The sequence below is a fragment of the Oxyura jamaicensis genome, chromosome 1 (assembly GCF_011077185.1).
Source record: "Oxyura jamaicensis isolate SHBP4307 breed ruddy duck chromosome 1, BPBGC_Ojam_1.0, whole genome shotgun sequence".
In the NCBI taxonomy this organism is placed as follows: domain Eukaryota; kingdom Metazoa; phylum Chordata; class Aves; order Anseriformes; family Anatidae; genus Oxyura; species Oxyura jamaicensis.
Window position 1 is genome coordinate 156737525 of NC_048893.1, and position 23666 is coordinate 156761190.

At 32.3% G+C, this 23666-nt stretch overlaps 1 long non-coding RNA gene across 1 annotated transcript in view; it reads right to left on the minus strand.

Moving 5' to 3' along the window:
- The window catches only part of LOC118163220, a 742076-nt gene extending 718709 nt beyond the window's left edge, over nucleotides 1-23367 (minus strand). The window contains exon 1 of the long non-coding RNA XR_004748928.1: nucleotides 23252-23367. This is a non-coding gene — a long non-coding RNA (uncharacterized LOC118163220). The remainder of the gene's footprint in view (nucleotides 1-23251) is intronic.
- Between the last annotated feature and the right edge of the window lie 299 nt (nucleotides 23368-23666).

The window sequence follows — 23666 nt, forward strand, 5'->3', positions numbered from 1 at the left end:
GAAGGAAGGAAGGAAGGAAGGAAGGAAGGAAGGAAGGAAGGAAGGAAGGAAGGAAGGAAGGAAGGAAGGAAGGAAGGAAGGAAGGAAGGAAGGGAGGGAGGGAGGGAGGGAGGGAGGGAGGGAGGGAGGAAGGGAGGGAGGGAGGAAGGGAGGAAAAACAAGGTAACTTGTTTCATTTCCTAAAGACTAAAGTGTGTAATTACATTCTGTTTAACAGTGTGACATGCAGACATTCCTAACCACCACATCTCACTGAATTAGGACCAAGGTGTGCATTGGTCATCTGTTATCTGCATTATTAAAGAGAAAAGTTGACATACTGTAGTCACTAAAACATGGGAAAACTTTCTGGAAAACCCATGTGGCCAATAACTATACTTGGTATGATACACACAAGGAAAAGATTTCCAATCAATTTTTGGCATTCTTAAATAAAGTAAACCAAATAACTTCTCTCTTGTGACATAAAACAAACTAACTAAAAAAGACAGCATTAATTTCTAAATTAGAAATTATGCACTACTTAGTTATGAATAATCATAATCTAGTTTATTTGTTTATTTATTTTTAGGTAAGAATGTTGTCAGCATAACATAGGACCATATGGTTCTAAAGTAAAATACAAACTGCATTAAAATTTGGAAATACCAACAGGTAATTACTAAATCCAGTGATTCCGCAGATCTTCCACTCAAGTAAATAAATAAATAAATAAATAAATAAATAAATAAATAAATAAAAAGTCTCTTTTTCTCCCTGTCCGATGAACCTTACTGAAAACAAACAAACAAAACCAGCCAACTGAAATAAATAAATAAATAAATAAATAAATAAAATCAGTAGAAGTCCCCTTAAAAAACTGGAAAAAAGCTATTCTGTCTAGATAGTATGATAGATAAAAAGAATATATATATATAGATATGAAGATATATTTGTTTTATCTGTTTAGGAAAGAATCTCTAACAAGAGATGTTAAAGACTTAAAAATGTCTCAGTCTCCATTAAGCGTGAAAAAGTTTGCTTAAACTGTATCAACGATATATTCAGATTTCAAGTGTTATGATCTGACAAACAGAAAATCAACATAAAATCACATAATTCTCTGGTCAGGATAAAGTATAGGTGTTTTTGATGTTGAATGAAAAATAAATAAATTTTAAGAAAGATTTTTTATTTTTTTTTTAGAAAAAAGGATGGTATATCCAGCCAGATGATAGCTGCAACATACTCTAATGGGATTTCTTTTTTTTGTATCTTCTACTTTTGAGGATGCACCACAATGCATTTGCCAGGCAATTAATAAGTTTTTGAAATACAGTCATTACAAGCAACAACTCATCCCATATGTCTAATGATATATTCTTTGTTATCAAGAAAGATTTCATTAACTTTGAAGGAAGTTTAGGCTAAGCTTTTAGGCTTTTATAGAACTAAAGTTAGATCAGAGTTATCCTTGAGTGGATGTCTAATGCAAATTGTAAGGTCAATTATCATAACTCCAATTCTTAAAAATGATAGAACAAAAAACAAGAAATGTGAATTTAAAATATATCAATAAATAATAATAACAACAACAACAAAAAAAAGACATAGAAAAGGAGGTCCACTATCTGAAGTCTCCCTTGGTTAAGAATTAAAGGCAAAAAATAAAAATTAATGCCTCTCAAAAGGACCACATGCTTGTTTTTTTTTTTTTTTTTTTACATATATGCATGTGTGTGTATACACATATTTATAAAGAACATGGAACTCTGATTAAAGACAGCTAGTAAGTTCAACAATTTTGAACCAGTGGCAAAATCTGCTGGTGATGTTAGCAGATAATTTATAAATAAATTTATTTCCTGGCATCTTAGTCATGCTAGCTGTATATGTGTGTTTAAGGGAGAGGAAATGTGTGTTTAAAGAGAGAGGAAAACAGAAATGAGAGAGATACTTGCAGTGTACTCCTAATCTAAGATGTTCAAGACAAATTAGTTAGACCCTGTCTTAGGTGAAAAACTTTGTGATGGCTAAAAATGACCTAAATAAATATGTGTTTAAGCAGCTGAAATTTACTGAAGACTCTAACAATAAAAGTTACTGCAAACTCTAACAAGACTTTAACAATAAGATGCAAACTATTAAGTTCCTTTTGTGTATTGAAAATATTCAGTACTTCCTATTTTATCAGGTATGAAGCATCTCAGTGGAAAATTCATAGGTGTCAGAAAAAATAGGTTGGCACAGTTAGGTTAATAAATTGCCACAGGTGACTCAAAGACAAGCAAACAAACAAACAAAACCTTAAATGTTACTTGAGTTTCTTTCATAAAATAATGAGCGTAAAGTAATGGCAGTGTTCAATAGTTCCTACTGAGAAAGTGTTAAATTGACTTCACATGGGCACTTAAAAAAAATATTAAAAATATAATAGCATATATGGAGCCTCTAGCTTTTTATAGAAATTATAATTCTATTCAGACTTTGAAACTACTGTTTGCATTGAATTTTGATTTTTTAATTACCAGCTTGCTAGTATTGTCTTGAGGCAGATGCCAGCTATTAAGTAGACAATGAAGGAACAAGAAGTTTAATAGTTATTACTTAACCTGAGCAGTGTTATTTCTTAAAAGGCTGGAAAACAACAACAAAAATAAAAACAACATCAATAAGAACAAAAATCAGTACCCCAAGTATATTAATTGGAACATGTTATTTCCCTTGGGTTCATATTAATGCCAACAAGCAACTTTTAAATAAATAAGGTTGAATCCTTCGAATCAAAATACAATATGTCTATTTTTAATCCAGTAAAATTATATTGTAAATTCATTTATTAATAAGTATGCCAATATGCCATATGTATATGCATATTTTCTCTCTCTGTCCCTGTGAGTACACAGAAATGAAAGGAATTTAGCAGTTGCCTTAGTTGCCTATCCTGTTTTCCAGGATAATTGCAATGGACAGAGATGAACTGCCAACAATTTTAACATCAAAATGAGGGAAATGGAGAAATTACTTGTTTCTTGGAATGTCAAAGTGACTGTACTGATTTCTTTGTCTTATATTTTACTTTCATTGAAACCAACAAATATATTTGCCCAATGCTCTGTAGAGGTAGGAATAACAAAGGATGTCACACATGCCAAAGACTGAAAAAATATCTAAATGTCTGATTTTAGATTTTCTTTTTTTTTTTCTTTTTTTCTTAAAAAAATAAAATTAATGATTTCATAATGTAATTTAATGGAAAACATGAGTCTCTATGTGTTCAGAAGTTAAGGTAGCAGCCTTATAAACCAATTCTGATTTCTAGAAGTGTCACAGACTTCTGCCATATATCTATTTGCACCAAGAATACGAAGATATTTTTCACTTTTGAGGTTCTCTTTGCAAAAGTTTCTTGGTTTAGGAAAGCCACATTAATTCATACTGTACAGATTCTCAGGTCTGGTCACTTGGAATCAATTTTGCATCAATGCTAGGGATTATTTTTTTATTATTATTTCAATTTTATCCCCCTACAAACATAAAATATAAATATAAAATAATATTTTTATAAATATAAAATAAAATAAAGAGACAAAATTTTTGATCAGTTAAAAGAAAGATTTATGAGTTAACCAAACAGATGTTATTGCTACAATAGTTTCTCTGAGTGGATTTATATTTACTCGGTATTAGAAATCCAAATTTGGAAGTTTAAATTAAATCAGATTGTTAGACAGTGTCCATGATGATCCCACGTCAACTTTGGCTACATCTAAACTTTGTAATCCTTAAGTACTCTTCACCTGTGTGCTCATCTCTTCCTGGAGGTGTGAAGTTATACATTAGAAAGTATCCTGCTTTCACACATCATTATTCTTATTAGAGAGGAAGAGGAAGAGTAGATTACAGTACACTTAAACAGATCTGTGTTGGAGAACCAAGAATACACTATGTATCTCATGAAATTTTTGAGTTACTGCTAAGATAGTCTCAATGTCTATGGTTTCATAGTATACTCCTAGTTCAACAGATAATTCTTCATTGCCTGCATTATATTAATGTAGGCAATTAATGGTGACCCTTTTCAATGTTGCTTAAACTAACCCCACACACTGTGAATTATCTTAATTTTAGAATTAATTTTAGAAAAAAAAAATAGATTTCTACTCTTAACTGGACATTTAGTCTCCCCGTTTAATCAGAGCTAAGCATTTTCATAGGACGATTCTTTCTATTGTGAAAAGGTTAGTAAGTTGGACAGAATCACAGAATGGTTGAGGTTGGAAGGGACCTCTGGAGATCATCTTGTCCACCTCCTCTACTCAAGTAGAGCTGGTTGCATAGGATAGTGATGGTTGCATAGTGAGGCAGCTTTTGAATGTGTCCAAGTATGGAGACTTGACAGCCTCATAGACTTCTGCTCTGGAGGTTCATATATCTGTCCAGTAACTAAAAATAAATAAATAAATAAATAAAATAAAATTTAAATCATTGATTCTTCAAAACAAGAATGATTGCACTTAAATTAGATGCTTTTGCTATTAGGAGTCAGAAGCAAGATATTTACAGAAACATTAAACTCACTAGTTTTAAAGTCAATGCTTATGGAAGGTCATAGCATCAATTGCACCCTGGAGTGCAACTGTCTCTGTTCCCAATAAAAGAAGGTTTCAGTACCAGGGAAGATACCAGAATGCTTAAGTTATGCTATAAACTCTCACAACCCCATAGTTTTGGAAATCCTGTTATGTGTCAATTGTTGTTTTAAAATATATATATATAAAAATAAAATATTACTTTCTATTGCACTGACATTTTAAACCATAAATTGATAAATATGCTGCTAACACTTTATGACTCAACAGAATTCCAGATGTTCCAAATGGAGAATTGGTCTCTAATTTTTTTGCAAGGAAGAAAAGGAATTTCATCTCAACTCATGGGATAACACCATTGTTTGGGGGATCCAAAAGGGGGAAAAAAAAAAAAAGAAAAAGAGTATTTTCCACAAAATAAGTAAGTAGGGTAAAACATATCACAAGGTAGATGTAATACTGGTTTTAGTCTTCCAGTTTTTACTTTACATATAACAATGACAAGTTAACAAGTTAAGTGATGAAGGAAAGGATGATTTACACAAATACACCCATTTGGTATTTTTAAGGGAGAGGGTATTTTCCATTTAGAAATTATGACAATAATGACTATTTTTATCATTTAAACCTAATTGGATTTAATCTGGAAGTAATTTATCTTTCCCAAGCAACAGGAGAAATAAGTGCCAAAGAACTGAAATGATCAGCTGGTTTATCTGTAGAGGCCATCTATACAACTTCCTTCTGATGCTGAAGATGGGAGTGTTTCTATTCCCTTGCAATCAGTTCCAAACATATGCAAGAAAGTCTTAATTTTAGATTGTTGTTGTTGTTGTTGTTTAACCTACAGGTCATTTATTATAATTTCAGACTTAAATAAATACAAAATGATCCATCACCTACAGGGACCCAGAAGGGAGTCTGCCTCAAGACAGGATTTTGAAGCAGCATAAATTGTTCAGAAGTGCAGCAAAGAAGATGATAGAGAAATGTTGTGAAACATATTCAGTGATGCATTGCACCTGTCTTTAAAACTCTTCTGGTAGGATTCCTACGGCATTTAGCTTACAGCCTTCCCTAACCACACACTTTCTACAAAAAGTAAAAAGTGCAGTATGATCAGGGTGAAATTAATATTCCTAACATAAGAAGGAAGTTCTGGTTAAGTGTCTTTACTTGGTAATAGATTCCAGATAAATCATGCGCTGTTCTAAACTAGTCAAATTGTTCAGAATATGTGCAATAAAGAATAATTCTGTAAAGACATTTACTTATTTGGTGACCTAAAATATCCTTTCAGTAAAAGCTTCATCTTGCTTGAAAAATATACATGGTTTGCTTATCTTCTTGGAGTGAATGATCCTGTTAAAAGTAGAATATGTTGAGAACATATTCATAATTATTTTTTATCTAATTTCAACTTGGGCTACTTTTATAAAAAACTGCACATGTTGGTGAATTCTGTTGAAGAATAGAAGGGAAGAGGAAAGGGGTGAAATTCAGAAAACGAGAGTGCTGCTTGGAGAACTACAAAGGGATCTCTTGAGCATGGTATTTAACTGCAGCTGTGTAAAGTAGGATCTTGTGTATAAAAGCTCTAGCTCTTCAGTGTTTTTCTGAGGTGCTTTATTAAAAGTGTAATATCAACAGGAAAGAATGAGAGCTGCTTGTAGAATATTTGGTATTTCCAGAGGACATGAGAGAGAGCCAAAAATTCACTGACAGAGTAGGAATGCATTTTTCAAATGCATGAACTGTTTAGTTTGTAACTTAGCTTCAAGACTAAAAAGAATATCCCCCCCCTCCTTTTTTTTTTTTTTTTTTTTTTTTTTCTGGGAGGGGGGGAAGTGTTTGGTTTCATTTTATGACTAACCTTCCAGAAAAGAAAAATGTTTCTTTGACTGAATCTTAAATTCTGCTGTATCTTAATAAATAAATAATAAAAATAAAATAAAATAAAATAAAAATAAAATAAAATAAAAATACATTTAATCCTACAGACATACTAAAGTCAAAGACATGCTTATTATGATTATTTTTATAACAAACATTGGATGAGGATTTTCCCTCAAAATTATTGATCAAGGAATTCTACCAGATATATCCAATAAAAGAAATCCATAGACTCTGTACCTTTCAATGATACTGGAAATTCTGTGAGGGAAAAAATAAAAATAAAAAAAATGTCAAGTTGTCAGATACTTTCTAGCATAAACACAGTGACTGTGGAGATTTTCTAGACAGAACTTGTGAGAAGTGTTTAAAAGCCTTTTTTTATTATTATTATTTAATAAAAATATTTCCTAGAATGTACTACATTAAGTATAACATATATTTAATTTAATTTATATTTTTATGGACCTTAAGATATTTATGAGGTACATTGGTTTAAAAGATACATGTATTCATCTTAAATACGATTGCTGTTTAATATTCCTATTCAGCACTAGATGGCAGTCTGAATTTAAACTGTAATATATATATATTTATTTTCTCCTTAGAATACAGGAAATATGTTACCTGTATTACTATGCTACCAAAGAGTAAGGAACATAAAAGAAAAAATCGGTCAACTAATAATATTATGAGATACTCACACTGAAATTCAAAAGCTTCTTTAATCTAGAAAAACAACAGCTGGTGCTATTTAAATGCATGTCACAATATGTTAGGTTGATTAATGTACAAAATAAAATAAAATAAAATAAAAACTTTAGGTCTTAAATTTAAATGTAACCACTAACCTGGGTTGTAAAAATACTGGGAAATTTGTAGAATTCACAGTGCTGTATATCTCTAATTCATATTCAACATACAAAATCATCTTTGGCAGTTAGCTTTAAACCAAGCTATTCTATTGAAAATGAGCTTTGGATGCATTCTTATTTACATAAGAATAATGAAACAGTAATAACAATTTGTTTTGAAAATAGAATAAACAAACAATACCATAAAATCTTCAGACAGACTACATTTGTTAAAACACCAACTTTCCATGTCTTCTATTATTTTGTAGGAAATAATTTGACTTTTTTTTTTTTTTTTTTTTTTTTTTTTTTTCCTGTAAATGCTGCTGGATGTTCAAGGTCTATGTTGAGTGCTAATATTCGATAATAATGCTTATTTATAGGTACTCAGCTTTTGTAATATCCAATTATCTATGTGTATTGCAGTGGGACATTCAAATAAATAAGACTATTGTTTCTGATAGAATTTTGGAAGTTAAATAATTTCAAATGGAAGTTTGAATATATATTTTTATTTGAATACAAAAGAATTGTTATTTGAATACATAAGAAATATCTTAAGTACAGCTGAAGTGTGGTGCATATCTCAGAATTAGAATTTAAGAAGGTCACACGGCAAGAGAAAATAGTCATATGTCAGAGTTAGGTGAAAATTTTTGAAATCCTCTGTGCTGTTTTTAGAATTTCCCATAGCATGGGTTCAGGCTAGCTCTCCATTAGCTCAACTTCTACTCACAATTGCTTATCATGGTCTTCAGATATTCAGGAGGCATTCAGCTTGCTTCCGGGCACAACTATATCTAGCTTCTACAGTATAATTGAGCTACTATTATGTTTAAATCTCACTCTCATTACTGATCTCTATTTACTTTATAACCTAACATGCACTCTGTTATAGGGTACTTGTTACTAAATTAAGCTCTTATCTAAAAAGAAGTGTGTTATTCAAACTTTCACTGTATATGTCAGAGATTATATTCTAAATCACGTAAATCAATTGAAATACCCCAGAAGCCAAATGAAATCTAAGACAATGAGTAACCAATGTTCATTAGTTATTTTTTGTTATATTAGGATCATAACAGTGTTTCCATTAGTCCTGGGAAAAGTGCACTGTCATTATTAGTCTTCAGTTCTTTCATTTATTATTGATTTTCCTGAAATTTGTGAGGAAATGTTCTTTTGCTAAATGAATCTATGCAAACACAGGAGCTTGTGATTTCTCTGTAAGGTTATTTCACTTTTAGAACATGGTAAATTGTTCCCTCCATACAGATCTGATATGTCTTTGACTTTTCTAAATCAAAAAGGATTGTTCAAATGAAATCATTTCTCAACAGAATAGTTTATTATATATCTATACTTACTAGAATCATTAGTATAATAATAAATATAATAAATAATATAATTAATATAATAAATTAAGAAAGTGCTTTCAGAATCTGACTAAGTCACAGAGGTTTTGCTTTGGTATTTCTGCATAGTGAGGTAGACACAGTTCTGGAAATCACTGACAAATTCTGACACATTCACACATGGTAGCTTTACTCTGCTATGCAGCTGAGTTCTACCAGAACCATTCTCTCACTCCCCCTCCTCAAAGGGAAAAGGGAAGAAAATATAATGAAAAGGGCTTAAGGGTTGAGATAAGGGTGGGAAGATCACTCTACAATTATTCTCACAGGCAAAACAGACCAGCATAGGGATATTAATTTCCTATCACTAGCAGACTAGAGCTGTGAGAAACTTTAAGCAAATTAAACCACCTTCACCCCATCCACCCTCTTTTGTGTCTTCCCTCTGAGTAACACAGGAAAATAGGGAATTGGGGTCATGATTATTTCCTAAGTCTTCATCTCTTCTGCTCCTTCATGGTCACTCTCTGCTCCTGCTCCAGTGTGGGATCCCTCCCATGGGATGCTTTCCTTCCTAAACTACAAGCATTTAGAGGTAGTAAAAACCTTGAAAAAATAAAATATACAGGGATTTACAAATATATATCTGTATACAGATAAATATATATACAGACATGCATTTATATACACATGTATGCATATACATCTTATTTTTGTTTCCACAGCAGTTCCATAGGGAATAGATGATAGTTGTTGAGAAAGAAGTAGATAATTTTTTGTAACAGGAATACCATGGAAATTTAGTTTAAATCTTCAGCTCTGTCACAGACATCATTTCCAAAATAAGAAGAAGCAACAAAGTGCTTAGTTATCTACATATAAAATAACAAGTAAGGACTTCTAGTCTTTGGTGAGTGATATGAAGTGAAAACAACAACAACAACAAAGGATTTTGGGATTGCCTATGTTCAAAGATGATTCAAAGATGATTAAGTTACTATCAGAAACCAATGTCACATTACAGAAATCAAAGAGGTGTTAAAGTACTGTATCTAATAGATACAGTACTTTACAGAACTTTAAAAGTTTCATTCTATTTTGACCTATTTCTGATATTTGCATTATGGTTAGATGCCTACATAAGCAGTAATCAAAATGTAGATATCAATATTTTAAACATTTTTATATAGGCAGGTACATTATGGATATGAAAAAAAAAATAATAAATAAAATAAAACTGCTTTCTACTTTGTTTTGATTTTCTTGAGGGAATATTCCATTGTACCACATGGTTTTCATGTACCAAAACTGAGAAAAAGTAATTTGCAATTATTTTGTGAATGTGTAGGTTAAAAAAATAAAAAAACATAAATTATAGCATGAGTAAAATTTGCTTTAAATAGACTGTGAAAGAAAAAAAGTGCTTTTAAGCATTCTAAAAAGGCAATTAAAGTTAAAGAATAAAAAGAGATAATTAAATACACTAATATATATTCAGTTTTAATTCAGAGCAGAAATCCTGAATGGTCTTACTTTGTTCCTGCTTTAAGTCACAATTTTTCTTATATTACAAAAACACTCAGCCCAAAGATATTCACTTGACTAAAATTCCATTGAAACCAGGGTACTCTTAAAGCAATTGTAAGTTTCAAAGATTTTCTAAGGCTAAAATGGAAGTTGATGTAGAGAAATATGCAACTAATCTGTGTCAAACAAATGAATTCATTTGATACCACATGTTCCCAAAACTAAAGTTACATTTCATAGAATCATAGAATCATAGGATGGCTTGGGTTGAAAATGACCTCAAAGATGATTTAGTTGCAGCCCCCCTGCTCTGGGCAGGGTTGCCAACCACTAGAGCAGGCTGCCCAGAGCCACATCCAGCCTGGACTTGAATGCCTCCAGGGATGGGGCATCCACAACCTCTCTGGGCAACCTGTTCCAGTGCCTCACCACCCTCTGAGTGAAAAACTTCCTCCTAATATCTAACCTAAATCTCCCCTGTCTTAGATTAAAACTTCCCTCTTATCCTATTGCTATCAACACATGTAAACAGGCATTGCCCCTCCTGTTTATATGTTCCCTTCAAATCCTGGAAGGCCGCAACGAGGTCTCCCCAGAGTCTTCTCTTTTCCAAAGGAGTTTCCTCAACATAAGAAGGACATGGACGTGTTGGAGTGAGTTCAGAGGAGGGCCACAAAGATGATCAGAGGGCCTCTCCTATGAAAAAAGGCTGAGAGAGTTGGCGTTGTTCAGACTTGAGAAGGCTCAAGGGAGACCTTATAGCAACCTTCCACTATCTACAGAAGGCCAACAAGAAAGCTGGAGAGGGACTTAACAGGGAGTGTAGCAATAATACAAAGGTAATGGCTTTAAACTGGAAAAAAAAAAAAAAAAGGTAGATTTAGATTAGATATAAAGAAGAAATTCCTTCATATGAAGCTGGTGAACCTGTGGAACAGGTTGTCTGGAGAAGCTGTAGATGTCCTATCCTTGGAAGTGTTGAAGGACAAGTTGTATGGGGATTGGAGCAACCTGATCTAGTGGAGGGTGTTCCTGCATATAGCAAGTGGTGTGGAACAAGATGACGTTTAAGATCCCTTCCAACCAAATCAGTTTATGATTCTATTGTTCTATGACTATGACGACTATTATGGCTCTACAGTTCTATGATAAAAGAGAAGGTTATCAAAAATATTAATGAAAAAATCTGAAAATCAAATCCATTGATAGAATATGATTGATATTAGCCTTACATAATTCAAAATTGCATCAACAGAATGTATAAACTGTTGATATTCTTGCTGATAAGATTTATATCAAACATATCTAACAATCTGTTACTCAGTTTTATAAAGAGAAGTGCTAGGTTTTCTTTCAAAATGAGATTATTCTGCAGGTAATGTACTAAATGTGGCATAAAAATGTAATGTGAAATATAAAAGCATGTAGAAAATGGAGTTCATTTTGTATAATATTTCAAGGAGTCAGTCTCAATTTATCTTCATAGAAGGATTATTTTTAAATATAAAATACATTTGCCAATATAGAAACTTTATATATTGATTCTTTAAATCTAAATATATTCGATTTTTTATTACTTATTTTTTAATCTAACTCCTGGACTACCTGCATTTTCCGTCAGTCAAGTTTCTGCCAATATCATTCTCTATGGCCTATGTGGAAAGCACCTATAGGAACTTAAGTATGTTAAAAATGATATACCAATTTGTGAAGTGATTTTTAGTACTGGCAGTTCAATGTTTCAAGACTTTTCTGCAACATATAAATGTACTACTGTGCTATTCTGTTATGGGAGGATTACCTTACCTATAGCAAAATAGGCAGAGGTTGGTTTGCCTACTTTTCCATATGCTTTTATGCCACTGTTTCCCCAGGGAACAGTACAACTCTATATCTAATCTGATACAATACCAAGTTAGGACTCTGGTTTACTATGCAGTTACAGTTGTGAAAAAAATCTGTAGAAGACTGCTGAAGTGAAGTAACTCTCTTTTCTCCATTTACTGCATGTCAGGTTTAGGTGCTTTCAAAAAATTCTCCAATGCTCACCAAAAATGAAGTTCTGTAAGACAGTAAGATACAGAAGGTGCCAAGATGTGTCAGATCAGTATGCTGCTCACTCTGACAATTCACAAAATGAACCCCCTGGGGGACTGGAGAGTGGCTCATCCCCCTGTGTTCTGAGAACCTGAAACCAAATCTGATTTAAGTGTTCTAACAACAAGAATATCACACTTATTATAGTAAAATGTGGTTTAACTCTACTTTTTGTGCCTCTGGGTATATTTTGAGCTGAAGTTACTGCTGTCTGTGTGTACAAGTATATTTAAACCATGCCTATAATGCCAAGAACCCCAAGTAAATTATAGAGATTTTTCATACCTCTTTACTTATCTCTGAATCATATTAAAGTGTAGGCAGTAAGCTTCTAGCATGAATTGTGATGCTTCTAAACATGAAAGTGAGTGTATGAGTAAGTGTTCATGAAATGAAAGCAAAGTGTCAATTAAATGTTTCCCCAGAACCCAACAGTCTTGCTTCGTAGGTGGTCTGAATCATGTTCTTAAGCCTGTAGGTAAAGTCCTCCCTGCTCCGTCTTAGGAACACTAACAGAAAATCTGAACAAACCCTGTGTGTTTAAAGATTTGCTTTTAGCTATGGCAGAATCACTTTAGGATTCACAGATTAGCATCATGCTGTCTATGATGCCTGATTTAGCAGGTATGCTTAAAGGTTGTCTACCAGGCCACACTTTAACAAGTTTCTGGGGCTAATTAAAGTAAATATAAACATGCTGTTATTCTGGAGGGCAATAGGATTTTTTTTACTTGTTCTTTATCTGTATTTTCTATTGTGACCTTAAAATATGACATTAAAGAATATCTTTCCTTACGATGATCCCTGTTCTTTGCTATTCAGAGCTAAGTGTGCCTCTCACCATGTCTATTTACTCCAAAATGAGACCAGTGGTGGTACAGCTGTACCGGTTTTGGTACCAAAATTAGCTCTTTATTATGAGCTATATATACAGCCAAACAAAAAAAAAAAAAAAAAAAAAAAAAAAGATACTTTAAAGGGCAGAAATAAATCAGCTCATCTAATTTAATCTAATACATAGAAAAAGCAAAACTTCAAAATAACATATTCCTCTTCTGTCTATTCTATTCTGGATTCACCATAATTTTTCTGTACGTTTTTACCAGTCAAGGCAACTGTTAGGTGATTTTTTTTTTTTTTTTCCCAGTACTTTCATAAAAGTGACTGCTATTTACATTGATTTAGTTGAGTTTTAAAGAATTTTTTTTTTTTTTTTTTTTTTTTTTTTTAATTTGCCAAATAACTAAAAATTAAATTTAGGGACATTTGAAAAAAAAAAAAAAAAAGTTCAAAAGAAAGATAAAACCTTCTCAAAAATGAGTAACATCATGACCAGGCATAAGAAAACAAATCACTTTTTCAGCCTAACTGATACAACCTAACATGAAAATATTATCCATGGTTTGGATAATATGGGAGTATGTGATGCAAAGTTGTAGTTCATTCAGGAAAGAGTCAGAAATGCTGTATTATATGGATAGTTTATTTGAAAATTACAGAACAATGAGAAGCTGACTTGTTGAATATTGATGCATACAAAGGATAGAACTTATATGAGCGATTTTTAATTACCCAGCAACCTGTTCCAAGCAATATTACAGGACACAAAATCTAACAAGGTTCTGGAACATAATGAATAGAGACATGTTCTTTGTTCTTTAAAGTACTAGTTCACAAAAAGACGTAGCCATTTTAGAACTGAATCCAGTTATAAGAGAAGAACTAATTGAAAATTTAAAGTTGCAAGATAATTTTGGGGAAGGTAATCACAAAGAAAGCTCACTATTCCTAGAGAAGGAATGAGAACAGTTGAATAAAGATAATGGAATTTAAAAAGCAAGGTTCAACAAATTCAGAGAGCTGGTTGGCAGGGTGTCTTGGAAAGATAATCTAAAGGATAAACTTAAATGTCAGATACTGAAAGAGGTCATACACTAAAGACACAACAGCAAACTACCACAGTGCAGACAGAATACACTGTAAGAGATCATTATAGTTGCATGAGGAAATTCAGAAAAGACTTACACAAAAATGAGACCAAGGACTAATGTTTGAAGATGAGGAGAAAAGAATAACAAGAGCAAGCAGAGCTTAGTCGATAAGATTGAATAAAGGGATGAATGAATTACAATTAACGAAAGACATAAAAGAGAAGATGAAAAGCTTCCACAGTTATACTGTGAAGAAGAGGAAAGCTCCCTTGCTGTGTGGTGGAACAGAACAAATAACAGGTGATAAAATTTTGAAGAATCAAATGTCTTCTCAGAATTCAAAAACAGGCTAACTTGAGAAATAATTAAAATAACAGGGAGAAGAAAAAGAAAGTTGTATGACATCAAGATGAGTATATTTTAAAAAGTACTTTAAAAGTACTTCTAGGGGGGATGTCCTAATAAAATATAGCCCAATCAACTTTATAAAAAATATTGAGCAAACTATGCAATTGATTGGTAAATATTAGCAAAGATATTAAAAAAGATATGAGGTGGATTTGTTAAGAAAAAGATGAGTCAAAAAAAAAAGTCTGTTGAGTGACATAAAGGTGAAAGTCTTACTGCCTCAAAAATAACCATAAAAGTTAGTCATAGTTGTCTTGTCATCATAGTGGTAGAACATTTAAACAGAGATCCCATAGGGATGGTTTTATTAAATATATATATATATATTTCTAACGATGGATGATGAGAAAAGACTTTAAAAAAATGTGGATGCCATCAGTCTGGCAGAGGTGAGAGTAAATCAGAAGACAGGATCAAAAATCAGAATGATAAATTGAGGACATGGTTGATAATATTAAATTGAGTAAAATTGAAGTTCAATTTGCTGTATTAAGGAGTAAACAACTAAGGCTTAAATCAGAGATAGCCCAAAGGCAAAGAATCAGTATTCATGAAAAAGATTGGGCTGTTATAAAATATCAGAAACTGCTTATGAGTCAGAAGTCTGAAGCAATGGCAAAAACAGAAAATCTTCCAGGATGTGTTAGCAAGAATGTTCTATTTATGATATAACGGGTAATTTTGTTCAAAAATTTCAAAGCTGATGATATGCTAATTGCTATATTACATTTGCTTCTGGGCAATAAATAATAATTTTAAAGATGATGATGATGATGATGGTGATGATAATAATAATACAGGAAAAATCCAGAGGAGGGCAATAGCAGTGCACAGAAATTTAAAATGAAAATTGAAAGATCCTTCATGTATGGTTAAAGGTAAGATTTAATCCAAAAATTAGAGGACTAAATGCAGGAGGGGGAGGAGTTATGGAATAGGATTTGATGGCATAATCTCAGAATTTAACAGATTGTTAGAAAATTTTTTACTTTTTTTTTTGTGTGTGTGTGTGTGTGTGCTTATAAATAATGGGATAGGACTAGAACAAAACATCTCATTTACATTTTATTATTATTATTATTATTATTATTTCTAAAGTAAAGCTAGTGACATTGCTCAAGCAGTAGCATGAGGGAAAGATACTTGCTCATATCTTTACATCTGTAATATGAAAGATGTTCACATAAGTTATCATCTTAAGTTACAGTGACAGAATAACCAGCTTTTCATCTTTCATTAAAGGATACAAAATATTTACTAGAATGATTGCAAATATTTTAAGCAAATTAATTAGTTTATGAAGCTATCTAGAAACATCCTATAAAACTGCTATATGGCCTCTTCTAATCTGAAAGCCTTTCTGAAAAACAAAAAATGCCAAAGCATTTCACTCCCTTTTTTTTTTTTTTTTTTTTTTTTTCATAGGTCGAAAAAAAATATGTACTTGCTAAAATGTTTAATCAGGCACAAACTGTTCACTCAAGTCTGTGTTCTCTCTCTCTTTCACCTCTTCACATGCCTCTTTTCTTATTTTGCTAGCTTTGAGGAAAATTTTTGATAGCCATTGACACCATTTTCATCAGTCAGCTGTGCTGATTGCAATGCTAAATGGCTGAACCCTAGCACACTTATTCTTGTTCAAACAGGCAGCCATGCCACATACACTGTCTGTAACTCACTGAGTTAAACCTGTGTATAATATTTATTGCAGGATGTACTGTAATTATAGCATACATAAGTTTTCTGTTTAGTGTACATGATTAATGAGCACTAAGCCCCGGAAGAAAAATTAGTACAACCCCCAAATGCTATTTGCTAGACATGTTTTTACATTTTTCCTCTTTCTTAATATGATGGCTAATTTATTTATTTATTTATTTATTTATTGTCAGAAGACAGATTCCTAAATCTGGGAGAAAATTTTAGACTTCTCATCTTGAACTTAATGATTTTGACCTGAAAACTAGATGCCAACGTTTTTATTATTATTATTATTATTATTATTATTATACATATATTAAATATTGTAAAATGGAAGACAAGAATGATGAAACAAGTAATGTTTTGTGACAGAGAGAGGATACACCACAAACCTATAGATGCTCTTTTATTCTTGTGATCCAAAAGAAATATGATGGGAACAGAGGTTTCCCCATAATAGGACAACCTTCACACGCATTTGGAGTGTTATAACTTTAAATCTTATTAAAACAAAGTCATGTGTCTAAAACAGAAATAAATATATATATATATATTGCTGCTAGTCCATATTTGCAAAACTGATGAGTTGAGCCTAAGGACATATAGTATAAAACATGAAGTTGCTTTAGCTCGTCCCAGTGACCAGTTTCTTCTGTAGCCAAATGAACGATTGAAGTAGAGGTAAATGTAAAAAGATAATTTTCACTCAGTTTCTAAATACCAGCTTCAGTTTAATTATAGCAAAAGATGAGTGTCAGACAATGAGATGACAATAAAAGCCAACATTAATGATAACATCTGGAAACAAGAGACAAATTCAAAGCAAGTATAACCTCTAGGTTTTTAACAAAATTATTTATGAATGACTTAAAAAATAAATAAATAAATACAACTTAATGGAAGGTAAAGGTTTTTTTTTTTTTTTTTTTTTTCCATTTTTATGTGCAAAGCAATAATTTTATAAAACTGTGTAATTCCAGTTAGAGACACGTAATCAAAGTAAAACTCTTACCTATGTTATTGGTGTCTTCACGATTTCACCTGCAAGGAATAAAGAAATAAAGAAAGAAAAGTATCAAAGCCCTCTCTTCCCCTCCCCTCCCCCCCCCCCAAAAAAAAAGAAGGAAAAAAAAATCTAAAACTTGTCAGATGTAACAATTCTGTGAGTGTTGGAAAGTTATCTATCTGAGAAAAAAATGTCATTATAAATACACTGAAGCTCTGCAAGGAAAGTATATCAGATGTAAATTGTTTGGTAATATTTGTTTTAAAAGTAATACATTAACAAGAGATAATTTTAGCAAGTGTCATTGTGAAAATTCTCTATAGGAAAGTGAAATGAAGCTAAGATATTTTAAACTAATCGATTTTAAACAGTACATGCTTCTAAACCTAATAGCTATACAGAAAACTGAAGTATATGTGATATGGAAGGAGACCATTATATGTCCTATTTCAAATTTTAGGGGCTAGAAAGTGTTTGGATTCTAAATTAATCACCTCAACTTGCATATTGATTCAGATTCTGAAACTATAAAGACCTATCAACTAATTCCTGGTTATATGCTGCAGAAGATATGTAGGAACCTCTATACCTATACTGCTTAACAAATAAATCTTTTATGTCTCAATAATCTTAATACTTATTCTGATATTCTAAGAAGAATTATGTGAGATTCTATTTTTCAGAAAAAAAAAAAAAGCAAAATGTTAATGTATTGGTTACAATTTAATTTTTTAACCTTAGTTATGTATTTTCTCACACCTTTTAGTTTGTTCAGTGATACTTGTGTTTGATTGTGATACACTTTACTATAACTATATCAAGGAACGGCAACAGGTGAAGGTATCTAACAATATAGCTGCAACTATATATTTTACCATTTCTAAATAGAATTCTCCATTAAAAACAAATAAACAAACAAAAAATTCTGAACTTAGATCATTAGAACACTTGCTGGACTATCCAACATGTCTTGCATTCAGAAACTGTTTTGAAGACCAACACAAGTGACAGGCATTGATATGAGCGTCTTCCGTGACATATGGTGCCAGTGTCCAGGAACATTCTCAGTGAAGTTGATATAACGGTATAACTCTATAGGATGTAGCTCCTCTAAGAAAATAATAGAAGTTATTATTTCTTTCAAGATTTTCTATTGTTTCCATTTTATTTTTTGTGAAATCAGTTTCTACCCTGACAACAAAGCTTCTTCATGTTGAGCTAAAATAAATCCTCAGAAAACAATACAAACTGAACACCAGCTTATTGCTACAGTAAGTTACAAGCCTATTAGTTTTTGTTTGTTTGTTTGCTTGCTTTTTTCAGTTAAACACCCTACTAAAAATAATGATTTTTTGAGAACTTTGTTTCCTACAAGTCTCTCTACTTAAAATACAGAACGTTTTATTAATTTAGAAGATTTTTTTTTTTTATATATGACAACAAATTAGAATAGGATTTGTGTAAACTTGGGGTGTGTGTGGGGGAAGGAAGCTCTACTTCTCTACTTCTAATAAATGGTTACAGCACTCAAAACAGATGAAAGGATAATATATTTAATAAACAGTTCAGCAATTACTGGTAAAGTGATTCATTCTTTCAACTTTGTCTGTTAACTTCACTAATATATTCAAAAATATAAATTCTGTCATCAGTTCTATTGGTATATCTTTAATGGAAAGCTAGACAAATCAGTCATTTTCATTGAAATTTATGTCCAAATCATCCTGTCAGTTTTGGCATAACTCCAATACCATGAGTAATTTGAAATGAAATCCACATTACATTAATAACTTAATTCAGATTCTGCTCTGTCTGAAGCTAATCAAAGCTGTGTCTATTTATAGTAAGCCAAAATACAATTATTATATTTTTACAATATTAATTAATGCTAGCATTACTATATGTGATAAAATAATTTACCTGTTGAAAGAATATTCATTAACGTAGATGCAAATGTAATAAAGGTATTACATCTTTGCAGGTGTATAGACATACAGCTGTACAGATGTATACAAAGCTAGGGAAATGGCCTTGCAGGCTAACACTGGAAGAACACTTTCCATAGATTCTAGTTGCATAAATTTTTAGTTGCTGAAATAAAGCTCACTGCTTTGAAAAACTAACTACTACATAACTATGGAACCCAAAGCAAAAGATTTTTAAAAGTATGTAATGTTATGTTCAGAATAGTCTTTTTTTGTTCTTTTTGGTTCTGAAGTCAAAGTACTACAGAAGAAACAGAAAAAGAATGCTTGCAGATTCAGAACTTTCCAAAGAATTGTTTAAAGAGAATCATAGAATCATAGAAACACAAGGTTGGAAAGGACCTACAAGATCATGTAGTTCAACTGTCCTCCTATCACCAATACTACCCACTAAGCCATGAAATCATATCTTGTAGCACCTTGTCCTGGCACTTCTTGAACACCACAAAGGATGGTGACTCCACCACCTCCCTGGGCAGGCCTTTTCTCTCTGTGAGAGAAAAAGCTTTTCCTGATATCTAATCTAAATCTCCCCATGTGCAACTTGTGGCTATTTCCTGGAGTCCTATCATTAGTTATCTGAGATAAGAGGCCGACCCCCTCCTCATCACAACATCCCTTCAGGAAGTTGTAGAGTGCAATGAGGTCCCCCTGAGCCTCCTCTTACCCAGACTAAACAATCCCAGCTCCCTCAGCTGGTCCTCATAAGACTTGTGCTCAAGACCCCTCAGCAGTTTTGTTGCTCTTTTCTGGACATACTCCAGGGCCTTGATGTCTTTCTTGTAGTAAGGGACTCAAGATTATTTCCATAATCTGTATACCATATTAGAGTTGTATTTTTTAGTAAAAGTGGAAAATAGAGGCCTGAAAAAAAAAAAAGAAAAAAAAAAAAAGTGTCTCATGTCAGAAGTTTTAATGTAATAAAAAATCATGTCACGCAAACATTCTATATTAAAGCTATATTATAAAAATGTACCCTTTTCTTAGTCCAACACATATGGCAGCAGACAAAGGTAATTTTATATTTTAGACTCATTGAAAGGGGAATTGCAATCAGCATTTAAGTTTAAAAAATATAAATTAAATTAAATTAAATTAAATTAAAATAAATTAAACTTCTTGCAACAGTTCAAAAGTCCTATTTAACTGAACTCTTCCTGAATTAACATTTAGAACCACATACATATGCAATACCATATACAATAAAATGTATATTTTAAGGCTGTGCTTCAATATATAAGCTGTTTTAACGTGTATATTTTAAGGCTGTGCTTCAATATATAATCTGTTTTAACGGTTATGTATTTTAATCCTTGAAGAATGAATGCTGTTATAAGTCGTTTAATCAAAACCTGCTTTTTGTCTTCAGCTCATTCAACACTACCTGTGTTGAATGGTGACCAGATATTTCAGATAGGTGCTTTGAGATTTGATTTCATCTTCCTATAACAGAGACAATATTGATTAGTATTGATTAGTAATAATTTGGAATTCAGGAGTTCACAACCCCCATCTGTTTTTACTTTTCTTCCTGCCTTTCTTCAGATCTCAAAAAGAGTTTATTTTAGTGGTTTTTTTTTGTTTGTTTGCTTGTTTTTTTTTATTTGTTTGTTTTTCAGGATTCTCATTTTGTATCACAAGTTTACATATGAAAGCTGAAAGACCTGCTCCTCAGTGTTCAGTATCACTTTTTTTGACAGATGTGACTTAGACAAGAGATTACCAGGTCCTCCTTCTTGGGCCAGAAAAGTCTTTCTTGGCCTTGAAAAGTTTCAGAGGGCATCATGTCCAATATACCACACAACAGATGACAGGTTCCTGGTCAAGCAATTGAAGTTTAAAGTAGAATGAAACAAAGGCAATACAAAAACAAACAAACAAACAAACAAACAAAAAACAAACAAACAAACAAAAAAAAAACCTATGTATTAGCATATCTTGTTACCAGGATTTAACATACGTAGTTCTCATCTCCTGAGACACCTGTCCTTTGAGCATGAATTAGAAACCTGATGAACTCATGTTTTAAATGTCTTGACACTTCACTCATCTCGATGTCTCTTCCTATGTAATCAGAATAATAAGGCAACATGTATAATTAAAGTTAATACGTGTATAATTAAATGTGTATAATTAAAGTTAGTTAGCTATTATATCAAGAGCATAACTAATCCACACTATGTAAATGTTTTCCTTGATTGCCTTTCAATGTGTATTCTAAAACAGCTGGTCACTAGAAATCTAATCAGGATTTGAATGTTCATAAATAAGGTGAAAATTTTTATTTTATGTAATATGATGAAAAGTTTTATTTTCACTAATATTATTTGCCCATTGTGCTGCTTTAGAACATATGAGTACATATTTTTCAGTCAAATCAATGAAGTATGTTATTCTTTTGAGCATGTTAGTTTTATATTACAATTGACACTGGTAGATTCTGTTTTCTTTCACAAAGCACTTATCAGCAATTCATTTAATTTTTAATGAAAAAATAAATACTAACATAAATATTATTCAGAAAAGTGTTTCTCAGTATTGCCAACCATGCTACAGTTTGTAGTTTCATACTTGTTTAATGTCATCTTTTTTTTTAATTTTGTTTTCTAAACAAACAAACAAACAAACAAACAAACAAACATATTTTTCAAGATTAAATAATATTTCAACCATCTGAAAACCTCAGAAGAAATTCTAAGTTGTCTTGTATTGCTTTCAGGCTACAAAATAGGTCGGAGTATCTACAGAACCAAAGGATCCCAAATCCTTATTCATCATTACATGAGGATTTCATCAGGAGAAATAAAATATTTATACTGAAGATAGGAGGAAGGATAAGAAATTATTTCATTTCTCTATGATGATTTACAGAAGAGGAAACCTAATTAGAGATCCATTACTGAAGCAAGACAAGATGAGAGAAAAATAATAAATAAATAAAATAAATAAATGATAATGACAATATTGGTAACTGATTCTAAAATATCTTTGGTAAGTGATATATTAAGACAAGCAAAGGAATACTGGAAGACGTCATGTAAAACAACTTCAGGGTGATATGACTAAAACAAGCAAATAATTAGTGCTTTTCTGTGAGGTGGGCTTAGACTGAAAACCTTCATCCCTTAGAGCATACATTCTTAATATCACCATAGTACTAAAAATGTGTTATGGAGACCTTAAGATTAGAGACTGGAGATCTGCACAGAATGAGAAGAAAATCACTTAAATCACTTATTTAATATTTTGGGGGTACATTAAATACCTTGCAAATGATTATGGGATCAGGAGGGACAATTTTTTTTCCCTTGAAAATGTGTAATGGTCTGGCTGGGATGGAGTTTCCCTGAAGTGGCCCATATAGTGTTGTGCTCTGCACATGTAGCTAGAACAGCATTGGTATCAGATGTTTTGTGTATTGCTGAGCAGTGCACAGCATTTTTCTACCCAGTGACTTCATAAAAACAAAACTGCCATTATTAATCATAGGTCACTGGCCTGTTATTTTAAGGCACTGATTATGCCTTTTGCTGAATGTGCAAGGTCCCAGGCCTGGACTGTTTTTACCAATCATACAGTCATAGAGTGGTTTGGGTTGGAAGGGACCCTAAAGATCATATAGTTCTCAAAACCCCATCCAGCCTGTCTTTGAAAACTTCCAGGGATGGGGCATCCACAACTTCTCTGGACAACCTGATTTACTCCCTCACCACCCTCAGAGAAAAAAATCTCTTCCTTATACCTTATTTAAATCTACCAACTTTTAGTTTAAAACCATTACTCCTTGTCCTGTTACTATACTCCCTGATAAAGAGTCCCTCCCCAGCTTTCTTGTGGGACACTTTTAGGTACTGGAAGGCTGCTCTAAAGTGTCTCCAGAGCCTTTGTTTCTCCAGACTAAACAATACCAACTCTCCCAACACGTCTTTATAGGAGAGGTGCTCCAGCCCTTTGTTCATCCTCATGGCCCTCCTCTTGACTCATTCTAATAGGCCCATGTCCTTTTTGTACTTTTGGCCCCAGTGCTGAAGGCAGTATTCCAGGTGGTGGGCCCCAGTGTTGAACGCAGTATTCCATATGTGGTCTAACAAAAGCAGAGTAAAGGGAGAGAATCACCTCCCTGAACTGGATGATCATGTTTCTTTTTATGCAGCCCAGTTGCCTTTCTCCATTCCTCTGTTCATTACGGCAACTAACAATATGAGCTTGGTACAGAATGTGTCTTGTTATGATGTGCAGTTTAAGAGTGGAATAATGGCAAAGACTTTGAAAATATGGAAACAAGTCTGATTCAGAGGCCTCAGAACAAGCAGTTCACTGATAGTCAAGTGTAGGTTA